The 16,487-nt window shown below is 43.2% G+C and overlaps 1 long non-coding RNA gene across 1 annotated transcript in view; it reads right to left on the bottom strand.

Annotated features, from left to right (window-relative positions):
* Positions 1 to 16,487, bottom strand: part of LOC146542297 (uncharacterized) — a 33,432-nt gene that overhangs the window by 16,732 nt on the left and 213 nt on the right. Inside the window, exon 2 of the long non-coding RNA XR_014880658.1 lies at positions 10,615 to 10,698. This is a non-coding gene — a long non-coding RNA (uncharacterized LOC146542297). The remainder of the gene's footprint in view (positions 1 to 10,614; positions 10,699 to 16,487) is intronic.

Raw genomic sequence — 16,487 nt, 5'->3', positions numbered from 1 at the left:
TGCTTTCAAATTTTTCATTGGCAGGTTTGGAGTACTGTAGTTGGATTCATATTCAATTAGTAATCCAAACTCCAAAAATTATCTATTATTTCTTTTATCCTTCTACAGTCACATATCCTAAAAAGGCACTGCTTTACCCTGACTGGGTTAATCCTTGCTTTTAACTTCTATCCAGGGCTGCATTTTTGGCTCTGACAGGTATCCCAGATACCCACATTCCTAAGCATATTTTATTCAAGATTTCTGTAACTTCTGGGACTACAACCTTGTTTTTCCCAGTTTATGTTAAAGCCAGACTCACAATTTTCAACAGTTAACAGTTTTTGATCCTTAGCTCCAGTTTTATTTAATTTCTTGCCAGAGTAACTTGGTGCGTACAAGAATTTATGTATTCCTACTTGTTTTCTCAGGCTGCATTTAATTGATCCCAAAATGTAAGCCTTTTCTTACTGGGCATTAGCTCCTACTACAAATTCATTTACAGGTGGTAAGAGGCACTCATATCCACCAAAAGATAAACCTCATTATCCTGCTCCTCTAGCTGCAATTTAACCAGTGGATCTGCCAGGGCAAACTTCCCTGGTTCCCATCCTTCACCTTTGCAACCAGAGATGGTTCCCTCTTCCCTCTCTGCACACTGCTTTTGTTCCAGTGGGGCAGAGCCCTCCCTGGGCTCTCCCAGACCCCCCACCTCTCTCTGAGTGGATCTCTGGGTCCTACAGCCCTGCTCTAGTGCTGTAACACTGCTGTTATTCCCAGTTTCCTTACTATCTCTGTTTCTCAATCAGTTTGTTTGTTTGTTTTTCCTTCATGTTGCTCACCTGCCTTCAGTCCTGACATCCCTCTCACATCTTTGCCTTCTTCAGCCTGTGACCTTCACAAGCTTTTCACTTCCCAAACTCTCGTCATTACATCAACTACTAACATATTTCAGTTTTACTGCCTCTTCTCCAGAGGCTCCCAGTGCTAACACTGGGATTTCGGGTTTTGTAGGTCTCTGCAGATGAAGGCTATTCTCACTTCCAGCGTCCTACTCCTCCACCTCCCCCTTTGTCAGTAATGCTGTTTACAGCAGCAGTCTCTGTCCCCGGCTCGCTCTCTCACACCAAGTTCTGCTCGTGAGGGAACGGTGCGGGGGGGTTGCTCTCATGCCAGCACAGATAAATTCACTTCTTCTTTAACCCTTTTTCCTTTGTACACCATTCCACTATTTGTACTCTTGATTCTACTTCCGTATACCATTAACAATTACACTTTCTTATACCATCAAAACAGTTTTCACATTCCCTTCAGAATCCACATAGGAAACAATACAGTTCTTCAGTTTCCATAAATCCTTAATACCATGTAACTTTCCCCAAACACTCCGTATTGTTCGTTTATAAACACCTTGCCACAGAACCAGCACTCACACATCTCATCACAAACAGAACACAGTATTACATAAACAAGTTGACACTCATTCCCCAAATGGAGTGGGCATCTCTCTACGGATTCATCATCCCCATTCATAAATTCATACAAAAACATAAAGACAGACAGACAGACAACAATCATCGTTATACTCCGCACTCACACTGCAGCTGTGCCATGTCTCAAGCATTCAACACATTCGCTCGCATTCACACATAATGCCAGCTTTACAATTTACCAAATCAGAGCTCCGGACTCCTTTCGAGTGTTTTGATAGCAATTACTCAAGTACCCGGTACCAAACACTTGCAACAGGTGGTGATAACAGTACAATCTATGATTCCCAATATTATGGCCACAAGAATCCAAGTAGTCATTTAACAAAATACCTGATGTTACCAATCCCCGCGTACGACTTACAGGTCCGCTTTGTAGGAACTCCCCAAGGAGTTTTCTACCCCAGCCGGCAACCAACCCAACCTGTGAGCTCACTTGCCCAGGGGCAGCACAAAGGCTATACCCAGCGTAGGACGTCTCCATACGGCTTACGGGCTCCCCTCATTCCATACACATACCTGGTCCGCCAAAGGATGGTCCTTGTCTGCTCCCGCAGTGATCGGATGAGGAAGGGGAGTCCTTCCGAGAAATCTCGGGGCGCGCCTAAAGCGTCCCTCTTCTCAACCGGTCCTGCAGCCGAGCAGAGGGTGACCCATCCGGGGTGCCAAAAGTGACTTGCGGAATCAAACCCTATAACCACAAAGTAGTTATAAAGCAGGAATGATTTAATCGGTGCTGCGCAGACACCGGATGCAGGGGGGGATTGTTCCTCCTAACTTGCACACTGTCAGGAAAAACCGTGCTACAGAAGCAGGCCAAACTAATACATAATCAATAGTTTTCCCAGAATTCGGGTAGATACTCATTACACCCCCGAGAATTCAGTACCATGCAAACCCTCCCCTCTTGCGCATGTGTAGTGGGTCAGGGGATGAAGATTTGTTCTCTTCCTCGCAAAGGCTTCTGATCTTTCTCCCTGTAAACTTCTGACCTTTCGGGGGGGCATACCTCCAAAACAGTTTCTTATTGCCCATGGACATCTAATCACGTCCCTGCCAAATGTCCTCGGGCTGTACTCAAACCTTATCTGTACGGCCTTCATCTCCCTCACTATCTAAGACCCAGTATCTGCCATCTCTTATTTTCTAACAAGCTCTACATTTTTACTTCTATAAACTATCTCTAACTATCCCCTTTCATCCCCTTATTCTCAGTCACTGCGAAGCTTTCTTGCCTTTTTACTTTCATTTATGGGGCCCTTCTCACCTTTCAATTCCCCCCTTTTCTTTAATCTAGCAAGATTTCTACCTGCTAGATTACTACTTCTGAGCATGTGAAATAAGCCCCACTTTCCACCTTTTGCCTTAACTCATGTCTCTTCCATACCTCATACTCCCTTCTAGTATTCTGGTACAGGCACACAGAACACCTCATTACCTGCAGGTAAGGGCCACCCATAGTACCAGTACAATGCATGCCAAGAAAAGCCACCTTAACCATCCTAGACTCAGTAACCAGCTAGAAAGCGAGCCCCAAGATCTGTTGCCCAGTCAGTGTTATTGATACTTGTCCTATGCAGGACTTTTGTTTGCTCTCAGATTTTCCTTAAGTCTGTTTCAATTCTCAGATCCTTATTTCTGTAAGCACAGCAACTCTGATTTATTATTGTGCATACTCCTCCTGCTTTAGCTGTTAATAGATCTAATTCCATCCTGTTTTGGAGTACCACTTTGGACAAAGATTGGATTGCTCGTAACGAGTTTGTTGTGACATTTTCTGCTATTTCTAGAGTTGCAGAGATATTCACTACAGCCTTTTCCAGCTGAGCTACTTCTAAGACTGGGGTAAGGACTCTCACGAAGCTGTGCTATCCTGTATTATACCTTACCAATGGCTTATTTACGCTTTTAACCCTCCTTGGACTTTGATACTGGCTCCAAATAGTTCTCACTATGCTTGGTGAGAGTTTGAGCTCTCCCATCTCCGCACAGCACCAGAAACCTCCACCCAAACAACACCTGTTCATTATATTACTCCCATTATGATATTCATGCCCACAAATGAGAGTGTTGTTACTCTCCTTAATGGCAGCTTCTGTTAAGTATAGAAATGTAAGGTTGATCCAAATAGAAGGGAGAAGAGTGACAATCATAAATTTAACAATAACAAATAAATAAATATAACACAAAACAAATAAATAAATATAACACAAAACATAGTACTATTGCAACCAAAATACAAAATGTAACAGCACACAACAACGTAACAGCACATCAACTTCCCACAGACACCACCCCATCTACACCGAGATAAAGCAAATTAGTAACTGACTCCTCTTTTCTTTGTGACTTTAAATTTTGACAGTGCACTTTCCTTGGCAGACCAAGTAGTTCCTCAGCATCTTGGAATAACCTCCTGTAACAATACTTTAGTTACCCCACATGCCTTATTAGTTCTAAGGGAATGCCTCTGGCCACTGTAAAAAGGTATCAGTCCATACCAACATACAGAGATACTCCCCTTTTCTTGGGAGTTCCGAGGAATCAATTTGCCATTGTTGCCCTTCCTTCTAAATCATTAAATAGATTCCTGTTCCCTCTAGAGTATTTTATATGTTCTGACTCAGCTTCAGAGATTTTAAGTTTACCGTTTGGAATTAAAGCCTTCTTCAATTACCTACAGTTCTGTCACCTGACCCACCATCTCAGTTCCAGTTTCCTGTACAGTGTTACCTTTCTGATGTCCCTTACAATAAATAATATAATACGCTCTTTGGTAGATTTACATCATGCTGTTTTCCTTAGGTGTGCAATCCTTGCTCTTTTCAGATAGTACTATGAGCGTGCAGCATCGCAAACACATAGTTAACACCTGTCCATATAATTAAGACTCTTGTCCAGGCAGTTATTTTAGGGAGGGGGGGAAAGACCCCACAGGTAATGGTTGTGCTTCCATTATCTTGTCAGTAGCAGCTATTGCAAATCTTGCCTTACGGTTTCCTTGTCTCACAAAACTGCTACTGTCGGTAAACCAGGTGTCTTCTGCATCTACTAAGGGTTCGTCCTTCAGTTCTGATTGGATGGAATATGCAGCTTCAGTTGTTTCAAAGCAGTCATGAAACACTGGTTGTCCAGGAGTTCCACTAAGGAAAGATACCGGGTTGACAATATTAGTTACAATTATTTCTACATCATCCTGCTCTATCAGGATGGCCCGGTATTACCCAGGTGGCCAAGAAGGCCAACAGCATCTTGGCCTGCATTAGAAATAGTGTGGCCAGCAGGAGCAGGGAGGTGATAATCCCCCTCTACTCAGCACTGGGGAGGCCACACCTCAAGTATTGTGTTCAGTTTTGGGCCCCTGACTACAAGAAAGACATTGAGGCCCTGGAGCGTGTCCAGAGAAGGGCAATGAAACTGGTGAGGGGTCTGGAGCACAAGTCTTATGAGGAGCGGCTGAGGGAGCTGGGATTGTTTAGTCTGGAGAAGAGGAGGCTTAGGTGAGACCTCATTGCATCTACAACTTCCTGAAGAGAGGTTGGGGTGAAGAGGGGTTTGGCCTCTTCTCCCATGCAACGGACAGGACCCAGGGAAATGGCCACAAGTTGTATCAGAGGAGGTTTAGGTTAGACACGAGGAAAAACTTTTTCTCTCAGAGGGTGATCAGGCACTGAGATGGCCTGCCCAGAGAGGTTGTGGAGTTGCTGTCCCTGGAAGTGTTCGAGAGGTGTCTGAATGAGGAGCTGTGAGATATGGTTTAGTAGCTCTATGGATTCATCATCCCCATTCATAAATTCATATAAAAACACAAAGACAGACAGACAGACAACAATCATCGTTATACTCCGCACTCACACTGCAGCTGTGCCATGTCTCAAGCATTCAACACATTCGCTCGCATTCACACATAATGCCAGCTTTACAATTTACCAAATCAGAGCTCCGGACTCCTTTCGAGTGTTTTGATAGCAATTACTCAAGTACCCGGTACCAAACACTTGCAACAGGTGGTGATAACAGTACAATCTATGATTCCCAATATTATGGCCACAAGAATCCAAGTAGTCATTTAACAAAATACCTGATGTTACCAATCCCCGCGTACGACTTACAGGTCCGCTTTGTAGGAACTCCCCAAGGAGTTTTCTACCCCAGCCGGCAACCAACCCAACCTGTGAGCTCACTTGCCCAGGGGCAGCACAAAGGCTATACCCAGCGTAGGACGTCTCCATACGGCTTACGGGCTCCCCTCATTCCATACACATACCTGGTCCGCCAAAGGATGGTCCTTGTCTGCTCCCGCAGTGATCGGATGAGGAAGGGGAGTCCTTCCGAGAAATCTCGGGGCGCGCCTAAAGCGTCCCTCTTCTCAACCGGTCCTGCAGCCGAGCAGAGGGTGACCCATCCGGGGTGCCAAAAGTGACTTGCGGAATCAAACCCTATAACCACAAAGTAGTTATAAAGCAGGAATGATTTAATCGGTGCTGCGCAGACACCGGATGCAGGGGGGGATTGTTCCTCCTAACTTGCACACTGTCAGGAAAAACCGTGCTACAGATACAGGCCAAACTAATACATAATCAATAGTTTTCCCAGAATTCGGGTAGATACTCATTACACCCCCGAGAATTCAGTACCATGCAAACCCTCCCCTCTTGCGCATGTGTAGTGGGTCAGGGGATGAAGATTTGTTCTCTTCCTCGCAAAGGCTTCTGATCTTTCTCCCTGTAAACTTCTGACCTTTCGGGGGGGGCATACCTCCAAAACAGTTTCTTATTGCCCATGGACATCTAATCACGTCCCTGCCAAATGTCCTCGGGCTGTACTCAAACCTTATCTGTACGGCCTTCATCTCCCTCACTATCTAAGACCCAGTATCTGCCATCTTTTATTTTCTAACAAGCTCTACATTCTTATTTCTATAAACTATCTCTAACTATCCCCTTTCATCCCCTTATTCTCAGTCACTGTGAAGCCTTCTTGCCTTTTTACTTACGGGGCCCTTCTCACCTTTCAACGCAGTGCTGGAGACAAAGGAAGCAGAGCATCTGAAATAAAGCTTACATGTTACATTTGGAAGGAGAAATGTCAAAAGTCAGGGGAAAAAAAGGTGCTTTATAACTGATTGTCTCAACACAATCTAGTGATATCTGATAGAAGGAATAGTGAAAAATAGGCTGCTCTGCATCTCTGCCCTCTGCATGTGACAGAAGTTTCCTCCAAGAGCTGTAGGAAGAACTACTTCCGTGATAATAAAACTGGAGAAAAAATAAAAGGAGAAGCACACCATGATGCCATTCCCCCTGCACTCTGAGACCAATATTGGCTTATAGCTTTTATTGCAAACCACACTGCCTACATGTACAGTGACACTGTAGGCAACCTGTAGGCAGTAACAAAAGCCAAAGAAGAATGCACTCGGTAGCATATGCAAGTCACTGCCCTTTCTTTTGCCTGTGCAGCTTTTTCAGCCATAAGAAGCATTATGCTCTCTCCTCAGCTCATCTAAATCCTACAATTCAGCAAAATCTCTGAAGAAGCGGGAGAGAACAATGACATGTTCATATAGAAATTCACAGTGTTGGAATTTTAGAAATCTGCATATTTGTAGAAAAGGACTGAAAAGCAGGTTTTACAAAGACGTGTCCCACTCAGAAGTCATAGCAATAGTGCAGTTCTAATTCAAAGGACTCTCGGGCAGAATTTACTGGGAAAAACAATGATTTCTTTACAACAACTGTACAAAAAAAAAAAATATTATGACAGGATAACTATTTTCTTGAATACCATTTAACAATTACGTTTACAAATCAGATTTTGAAATTGCGTGATAACTAACACTGTGACGGCTGTACAACTGACAACTAGCATTTGAACTGTGTTTAGTTTTCATTCCATTAAGAAATTATAATTAAATTATGCATATTGTAGATCTTACAGATATATTAGATTACGTATTTAACACATAAGTGCATCTTAGCTTCTTATGCTGAATTTTAGATTAGTAATTCTTTCCAGCCTTCTGAGTAACCCTCAGACCTGAAGGACAGCTATCTTTTGCACACACTGGCCAATCAATAATTGCTTTTACCAATTAATCTGCAAGTAAGCCACTTGCAGGCTATCTGTGTGCACCCAGCACTATGCAGTGACCTAGAGGAGGGCTGGCAGCAATGAGCAGTCCTCATGAGCTGCCCAAAGGCACGCACTACCCAGAGCAGCCTGCTGTGACAGACAGAGCAGCACCCAACTCCCACTCAGCCTGCTGCCAGCAGGGTCAAAGCAGTACAGCTGGATCTCAGCTTTTCATCTTGGCCTCAGCACACAGAAGGCCAACCAGAAGCCATCCCTGCTGTCCAAAGTAGTCAGGCAATATTTTCCATGGCAGCTGTGTGGGTCCAAGTGAATTCTGCTCCCCAGGCACAGAAAAGGCAGAGGAAAATGGCCACCTCACTGGAGGCTTGGAAGCTTGGCACAGATACCAGTCTCAAGCACTGATCTCTTCAAAACTGCAAAACAAACCAACCAGTGCTAGCTTTCAGGTCCCACACACCAAAAGCCTTAATTTGGCCATGCTGTCGCTGCTGGATACAAGGGAGCTAACTATATTACATGCATGGCTTATGCATGCTGCTACTAACACAGAAATTATACCATGAAGTTTTTAAAAAGTTGCACAACTACAATTAAAAAAAAAGGATTATTGTTAGTATTAATAGCCTTAAAGCTCCACTGCATACAAGTACAGGCATATATACACATACATACCTATATGCATGCACAGGTAAGCACATTTGTTCCTTTACGCTGCAAATGCCCACAAGGGTCAGCTGCAGAGCTACACAGGAACCTGTCACAGGAAATTCTCTCTTCTATTCAATGTGCTTGAAATGCAACAACTGCTTTCCACACCAGTCACTATGGAACAGTCCTTGCTGTAACAGTTATTCAGTAACTCATTATCGTTAGAAATACCCATATTCAGAAGTATAGGTAACACTGCTCTTTATCTATCTTGAACTCTTCAGCAAGTCTCAGAAATCCTTCTCCATGGCACTAGCACATTCATGTGCACGTTAATCCTTTCAACCCTTATTCGCATGAGTTAACATAGGTGTACCCACTCTGTTCAAAAGAATCCCCAGCAATTAACGCAGAGCATAAGATGAAGTACAATTCACTCCAACCAAGGACACTGTTAAGCAGTGGCTGAGGATGATGGGGAGCACCAAAGCTCATCTTATGCCACCCCTACCCCACAAGGCCACCCAGAGCAGCTGCCCAGCCCTGTGCCCACAGCTCTGAGGGACTCACAACCTCTATGGAAACCAATACTCAGTCCTGTCACAGTCCAGAAGTACAGAAGTATTTGCTGATGCTCAGGGAGGGCACTACTGAAATGATACAGAAGCTCCACGTTGTGCAGTTCCAGATATAGCAAAACTAACTTATCTTTTTTTAGGTATATAAAGTTCATACCAAAAGCTCCTCCAAAAAAAAAAAAAAAGACACGACACGATAGTGTGCTTAAAAAACAAACAACTCACATGCACTAAAGCCTCCATGCACACAGGAGAACCCCATACCAGAGGGCCTTCCTTCCTCAATGATCTGAAGACTGACACAAACTGCCTTTGAGGAACTGTCCTCAAAATTACTGGCAAAGGAAAAACACACAGCCCACAGCCCAATTACTGTAACAACGTGAAGAGACAGACTCGATTATCTTTTTGCTTTCCTGTAAGCAAGCTGCTCCTTTGGACACCTTTTTTTCCTCAATTTTGGAAGTTTCCCAGAATACTGGAAATGATTTGAAAATATCATGCCTGTTTTCAACAATATCATTGTTTTCCTTCATAGTTATATTATTCTTTTCAAGTACTTTCTCCTGAGTTTGCGGTGTTAACAAGACCTGGTAAAGCAACTGCAATCAACACCACTCTCTGAACAAAGTTTAGCCATTACACCACACTGTTCTTAAATAAAATACTATCAATTTGCACATGCAATACCAGATGTACTGTTTACAACACGCTTCTCCACGGATTAAACACCACCACTGAACTGCAAAACTGTCATTCAAAGCTTTATAGGTAGAGGTGAGGAAGCCACCACTTTTCTAAAAGAATCACAAATATTCAGTTACTTTTTCATTTAAGAGTCAGCAGCTAATCAAACAAAACCCCTGAATGCAAGAGGAAAGCCTCAACAGCAGAAGACAGTTTTAGGCATGAGAGAAGAAAAAGCAATCATCTGACAAGCAGCCAGGATGTTTATATAGGAACTCTAGCACTAGAGAAGAAACAGGAGCGTAAACTGAACAAATACAAAAACAAAACCACAGTTTTGTGGAATGTGAGTTTGGAATTCCAATTTGGATCTGGGTTCTGAATTTGTTTTTAAATCCCTCAGGATTAAAAAGGTTACATTATTCAACCTCAGACTGCAGAGAAACATCCTCATACTGTACCTTCTGTCTCTCTCAATAAACATGTTTTACATCACTTGCTTACTCGAATGTTAGGATAAAAAGCATTCACCTTTTATATGCAACAACCTCAGCCAGATTAGTCCCAGGAATACTGCAAGGGATTGGGATGTGCAGTTTATTGAGACGTCTACAGCCACACAAGAACTGTAGTTACAGCTATAATGTTAACAATGGCATTGTCCTTCAGGAACAAAAAGAACATGGGAAGAAGCATGCTCCTAAATTGCATCTCTCTGTTTCACAACTAAAGTTTTTCAAGTGTTCGGATATTCCTAAGCAATAAACACTGGTACACTTCATCGAAACACATTACAGCAACATTTAGGAAATATGGCTAAAAAACCACAGGCTATGCTTTATGTGATGAAAATTTCTTGCAAGACCCAATTGCAACACAACAGGTCAGGGTTTAACATTTTCTGGACAGATGGTTAACATAAAATACACTGAACTCTCCCCCTCCCCCCCATCAAACTGCATTAGTGCCAGAAGCACTCAGCCTTTCCTACAAAACATGGGTTAGGCTAGTTCTTTATCCAAGTGCTTTGATTTGATGCATCATTATTCCACAGCAACTTATTAAGATCTGCTGTATTCAAACATTTTTACATTCTTACATAGCAAACAGAATTGCCTCCTGGACACCACAGTTACCTTCACATTTCTCCAGGATCTGCATGGTCTCAGCTGGCTCCAGGGCCAAGCCTTGTGGCACAGCTCCTTGGAAACTGCATATCACTAAAAGGTGGGGAAGAAGAGAGAGAGAGACACGAGGGTTGAATCTGAGCGTTAATTTTCCTTCTAAGCATAGCACTTCAGCTCATTCCCTAAATAAAAACAGCTATCACACAACTGCCCAGAAAACCTGTCAGCCAACTTCTCTGCATCACATAACTCCATTTCAGCCCTTATCACAGATTAAGCTAAGCAGTGACATAAAAGCTGCATTTCTTATGAGATTTTTGAATCAAGCAAGGCTCGATCACTTCAATCACCAACTCCAGATTCATATTAGACTATAAAAACTTCCTTGTCTCACTTCTTACTCTATCGCACAATGCATCAGAGTACACAGTCCTAACTTCAAAGAAAATAATGAAGTACTATAATAGATTTCCTTCAAGTTGCAACCATTGCAATTAACATTTGTGCAATTAATAAACTAAGAAAATCCTATACTAATGTGTATGATGTTTTACTGTATACCCTGCAGAATAGAAAGGAATCTGTACTTTTCAAGAACTACCACACTGAACTTCTGAAACATTTTTGAAGATAATTTAACCTGAATTTTAAACACAAATTTAAAAACTGTGATTTATTCCCCACTTCCCCCTGCCCCAAGTCCCACGTCAGCCCATCAGCACATACAAACTCACACAGGCACAGACATAACTCAGCCACCCACGCCCTCTGCCCTCAGCACACAGGCCCAGAGCCCACGGACTGACTGTCTAGCACTGCACACAGCACAGTGCCACCAGTGGGATCCCAAGGGCTGGGACCACAACCTGCAGTGAGCACCGGCCTTTTGCAGTTCTCTTGAATGCTCTCCTTTAAATACAAGCGCTCGGCTAAAGCTGAGTTGTCTTCCTGTGATGGAGCTACTGTTCATCTCCACCCTGAATGCCTTTTTGTGTCAAAGCCACTGAATCCCTTATGACTGGAGCTGCTTTCTGCAGAACTGCCAGCAGCTAACCAGGAAGCCAAGCAACGCAACAACTAAACCCCCCTGCAGTAATGGAGAACTCACTCACGAAAAACTCACAATTGTAGTTTTCAATCAATGAAAATCACTTCGTGCTTCTCCTAGCAGAAAGAGGGAGAGGCATCTCCCAATGGTTCACCAGCAGGCCACCATCAGAGCTCTGGCACCTTCTCTTTGCCCCTCCAGCAATCCACATGAGTAGCCTTTAAATTCTGATTTTTTTTTCTTTCTCTTAATAGGAAATAATGACTTACGTATATTTAGCCCTATAAGAAATCATTCTAATAGATTTATTAATTCATAGAAGGAAGCTGTTCATTTATTAGATGTGGGCTATGCAAATTTGCTATGTTGGACAATTTCAATCACCAATAAGGTATGCAAATAGCCAGACAGATACTTTCAGAGTAACAGACGCCAGATCTCAGGAAACTTTCTAGCCACACTAACCTAAGTGTAAGTGAACCCAAGTAAGCTGGCTGAATGCACCAAGCTGTATCTCGTACAGCTATTCAACGCAACCCACAATTCATCATCTCTGAAATAAAAAAAGAACTGTAAGGATAATTGCCAAGTATGACAGAATCCCAGAACTCTGTGGCTGCTCTACAGTCTGATATATGGCTCCAAAGGTTATTGCCAAAGTTACGGATGTTACCTTTTTAATAATTAAAAATGTATTATGCAACACAGTCTTATTTACGAAGTGACTTCTAGGCATGCAATTCTTCTCTGCAGTGCTACTTGAAAGGAATGAACACAAATATGGGTGGGAAATAAAGAAGACCTTCAATGGAAAATAATTTACAGACAGGGCTCCAGTATCTGACTTCCATCTATCCTACAGAGCAATCCTTCATAGCAGAATGAACACCTCCAAACCACCCATCACTCGAGCAGTCCCCATCATCTGTCTCCAGAGAGAAGCAGAAACGCATCTCCAAAACAGCCATGCAGCAAAGCCTTCCCCCACCACTTAACAGGCCCCACAGACTCTAGACAAACTGCTGAAACATACAGCATCTACTTCCAGGTATTAAACCCCTTCTCATCAGCCAAGTTTGTAAGGATGCCATAGAAGTTCTTTTCAGCCAGCAGTTAAACCAGAACTCTGTCCAAGGGAAAAGCTTTGGCCACACAAAGTAACCACCACCAGGACATAAATGCCTTAACTGTGCTGCTTGAACTGCTGGGCCACAGCAAAAGAAACACTTTCCTCTGCAAACTGTAATGAGAAAGGCACAAACTTGTTTGCACAGGAGGATAATCTCCAGCTGTGGCAGAGAATAGGAAGAGCCCAGAGGTGCAGCACACAGGAACAGATAGATGGGGAGAAGTAGTTTGGAAATCTGAAGACCAAACAGGAGAGGACAGACTCAGAAATGTTCCCCTAGCTTAGGGAAAGGCCTTGACACAGGGTCTTACAAGTTACCTGCAGTAAGAGAAATTGTTTCCAAAGAACAGAATGAAAGGGTGCACAGACAAACATGGCACCTTCAGAAAAGAGTTAGTATGTTTTCCAGTCATCACAGTTATCACAGTTAAGCGATTCCACACATTAGATAATTAAAGGAGCTGCTTATTGTATGGATGACAAAGATCCAGTCAACGCAATCTACCAGGATTTTAGAAAAGAGGCTGTTCTGAAACACCCCCTATCTAAAGCTCTTGCAGAAACTGAGCTTAGCTGTGATAAAGGGGGAAGGCATTTGCATGGATCAGAAACTAGTAAAGAGAGAAAGCTGATTTATTTCTAAAACTGACCAGGAAGTTCTAAAGGAATCCATGTAGAAGCCTGTTCTTTTTAAAATATTTCTAAGTGATCCAGAAAAGCTGTGAAGTAGCCAAGTGACTAAGTTTTGCTGTTACATGAGGTGATGCAGCGCTGCAGAAGGACCTAGCAGGAGCACACACTGCAGACAGATGCCATTCAGTCCATCTACATAGGAATGAACAATCCTAACCTCACATCTAACCCACAATTGCTTACTTCTTGCTCACCTGAGCAGAAGCCCAGGACTGATATTAACAATTCCTGGCATCAGCTCAGGCACCTCCAAACCCTCCCTGCATGGCACAGCAGAACACTATTCTGGGAAAATAGGCAAGACAGCTATATCCAGTACTGTGTAAGATTCACAGCAAACTGCCATGTTCCAGTCTTCCTCTTTACCAAGAACATACCCTTTGCGAAAAAGGACAAAACACCATATGGAAAGGTTCAAAAAAATGAGACAAGATCTGCAAACATGGCACAAGAGCTTTTACACAACGATTTATTAACCAGGATAGGATGTTTCCATTCTTCCACTGTTAAGACTGAGAAGAGTGCAGAGTGTAACTCATGGGTGTCCAACCTTCTAGCTTGCCTGGGCCATGCTGAGTGAAGAGGAATTGTCTTGGTCCGTATATAAAATAGTCAATGTATAAGTAACAAAACTTTTTTTTTTTTTTAACATTTTTATTAAAAGATTAAAGAAGGAGAGCAGCAAAAATGAAACTAGTGAGGTACGTGACCTTGACCTTGCTTTTGTGACACTAATGCATCAGACTGGCTCAATGGATGTGGCTGCAGGCACAAGTCCTGGTCACTCACCCTTCCCATGTACATCGACTCTCAGCTATCAGCTCCCCCATTTTCTCCTGGGGGAACAGAAGTCCCCCACCCATATACCATTCCCTCTGTGTGGAAAGAATATGGCAGCCCCTTTTTGTCCCTTTAGAGTAGGGACAGGGGCTGCCTCATGCCAGCCTATGAAAACAAGACTCCCACCCCTTGTGGTGCTGCTTTGCACCACTCCTCACTGATTGTGTGAGCCAGCAGAGCTCCAGTGTACTGCTGAGACGCAATTAGAAACTAGTTCAGTACCAGCTGGTCTGGACAACAGAGGTGGCACTGCCTACCCAGGCAGCCTGCTCAAGCACTTGGCTACCGGTGCTGCAAGAACTCATCTCCTGTCTCTAACAGGAAGTGATTACTGCTCCTTTCCCTATCACCAGGCAGCCTTGAGGAATGGCTGTGCTGCCTTCCCCACAGCACCCCAAAAAGCAGCTAGCCACAAACAGGCCCCTTCTTGCCCTCCTTGCCCACCCCAGCCCACCATTCAACACCAACAACACCATACAACTCCCAGCCCTGCTGGCTAATTGCTGAGTAACTCCATCACGTGAAGTTACCTTGGTGATTACAATCTATTTGCACATTTGCACATCAGGAGAAGGGTAGGACAAAGATGGCAGATAAGAGTGCACTTAGCTTCTGCACTCCAGCTGAAAGCCCTAGCTGAAATATCATAGCCTACACAGTTTGCAATACAAGAATTTCTTGGGCCTGTAAACAGCCACTACTCTTTGAACTTGCTCCTGCTCAAACAGCAGTTCCTTTGGGTCTGATGTGTGTGTGAGGCTTCATTAATGAGATAAGAAGACAGAAAGGGGAGGAGTATTAAATTAACAGCTGGCAAAATCATCTGGACATAAGCTAGGTAACTCACTGACTTGCATTTTAAAAAAAAGCAAATTTAGAAAAAAAAAAATATCAATCACCACTACCAACACTAAAACTGTGCATAAGCTTCCCTATATCCTAAGATTTAGAGAAACCTTCGTTTCTCTGTCAGAGTGCTGGTACCAGCTTACCACACACAGCAGACCGACCAGCCTGTGCCCAGCAGAATCTGCCACGGCTCTCCTTAAGGCCCAGTGCTCCGAGGTCCAGAAAAGAAAGCTAAGAAGCACTGAATCAGGACCAGAGGAAATGACCTCCATGTGCCGCAAAGCTCTAAGCCTGCTGGGCCCACAGCTATCAGCCTTCCTATTGCCTTCATTGTGTTTTGACTAGAGACTGTTTAAAATAACACAGGTAATAGGTCTAAGAGGAAGGAACTACAGTTGCAGAGAACTAAAAGGGATGCTTCTAGAATCTCAGAGATTATATAGTTGATTCTGGTTTCCAAACACCTGAAGGGAGGTTGGATTCTAACATCAGTCACTCGGTTGAGGTCTTCCATCTCTCTGCCTTGAAGTTCAGTATGCATGGATTTTGAAACAGAGTAAGAGTAAAACGTAGTGGGATTCAAACTGATTCATAACAAAAGCAATCAATGCACCTGCCTTTGAACAAGATCCTACTGCATGCTTCCTTCAACCTCTTGCACAGTGAAAATTATAACCTGAGAAGATATCCCATTTAATCTATGAAATGCTACATATGACTTTGATTATAGTAATGGCTGGAGGTCAACGGGCATTTACAGCTCTTTCCCACCAGAACTATCACAAACCACTGGTTAACATTCCAATCAGAAAAACTGCTGTAGGTCCATTACATGTGCTCATGAAGAGATGGAGAAGAAACATCCTTCCTCGTTCCCGAAGATCCTCTTTCTGTGGGCATTTAAATGCCAATAAATAATGTCGCTGATACTATTCCAAAGCACAGCTACACAAAAGAAGTACACCAATGAACTTATTTCTTGAACGAACACAAAGCCTATACTCCTATATTTGGGCACTTCTATTTTCATTCTCTTTCATATGTAACCCCAGGACAAAGCCAAGGCAGTGCCAGTCTCTACCCAGCTCCATTCCTGCCCACAAAGTGCCTCCCAGTCACTCCATATTCACACTAACTGCTCCCTCTCCACATCCTCCAGAAAAAAAAAAGTTGGACTAGGAAAACTCCTGAGAGAACTTTCTTACCTATTCTTCTCAGTGAGTCAGAAACTGCTTACTTACTTTCATATTACAAATCACTAGAAAATTCTTCCCATCCCATCAGCAACTTTCATAACATTTGTAGGAAGTGTGTGTCTGAAAC

The sequence above is a fragment of the Meleagris gallopavo genome, chromosome Z (assembly GCF_905368555.1).
Source record: "Meleagris gallopavo chromosome Z, MGAL_WU_HG_1.1, whole genome shotgun sequence".
Taxonomy (NCBI): Eukaryota; Metazoa; Chordata; class Aves; order Galliformes; family Phasianidae; genus Meleagris; species Meleagris gallopavo.
This window is presented reverse-complemented; position numbering and strand designations above follow the sequence as displayed.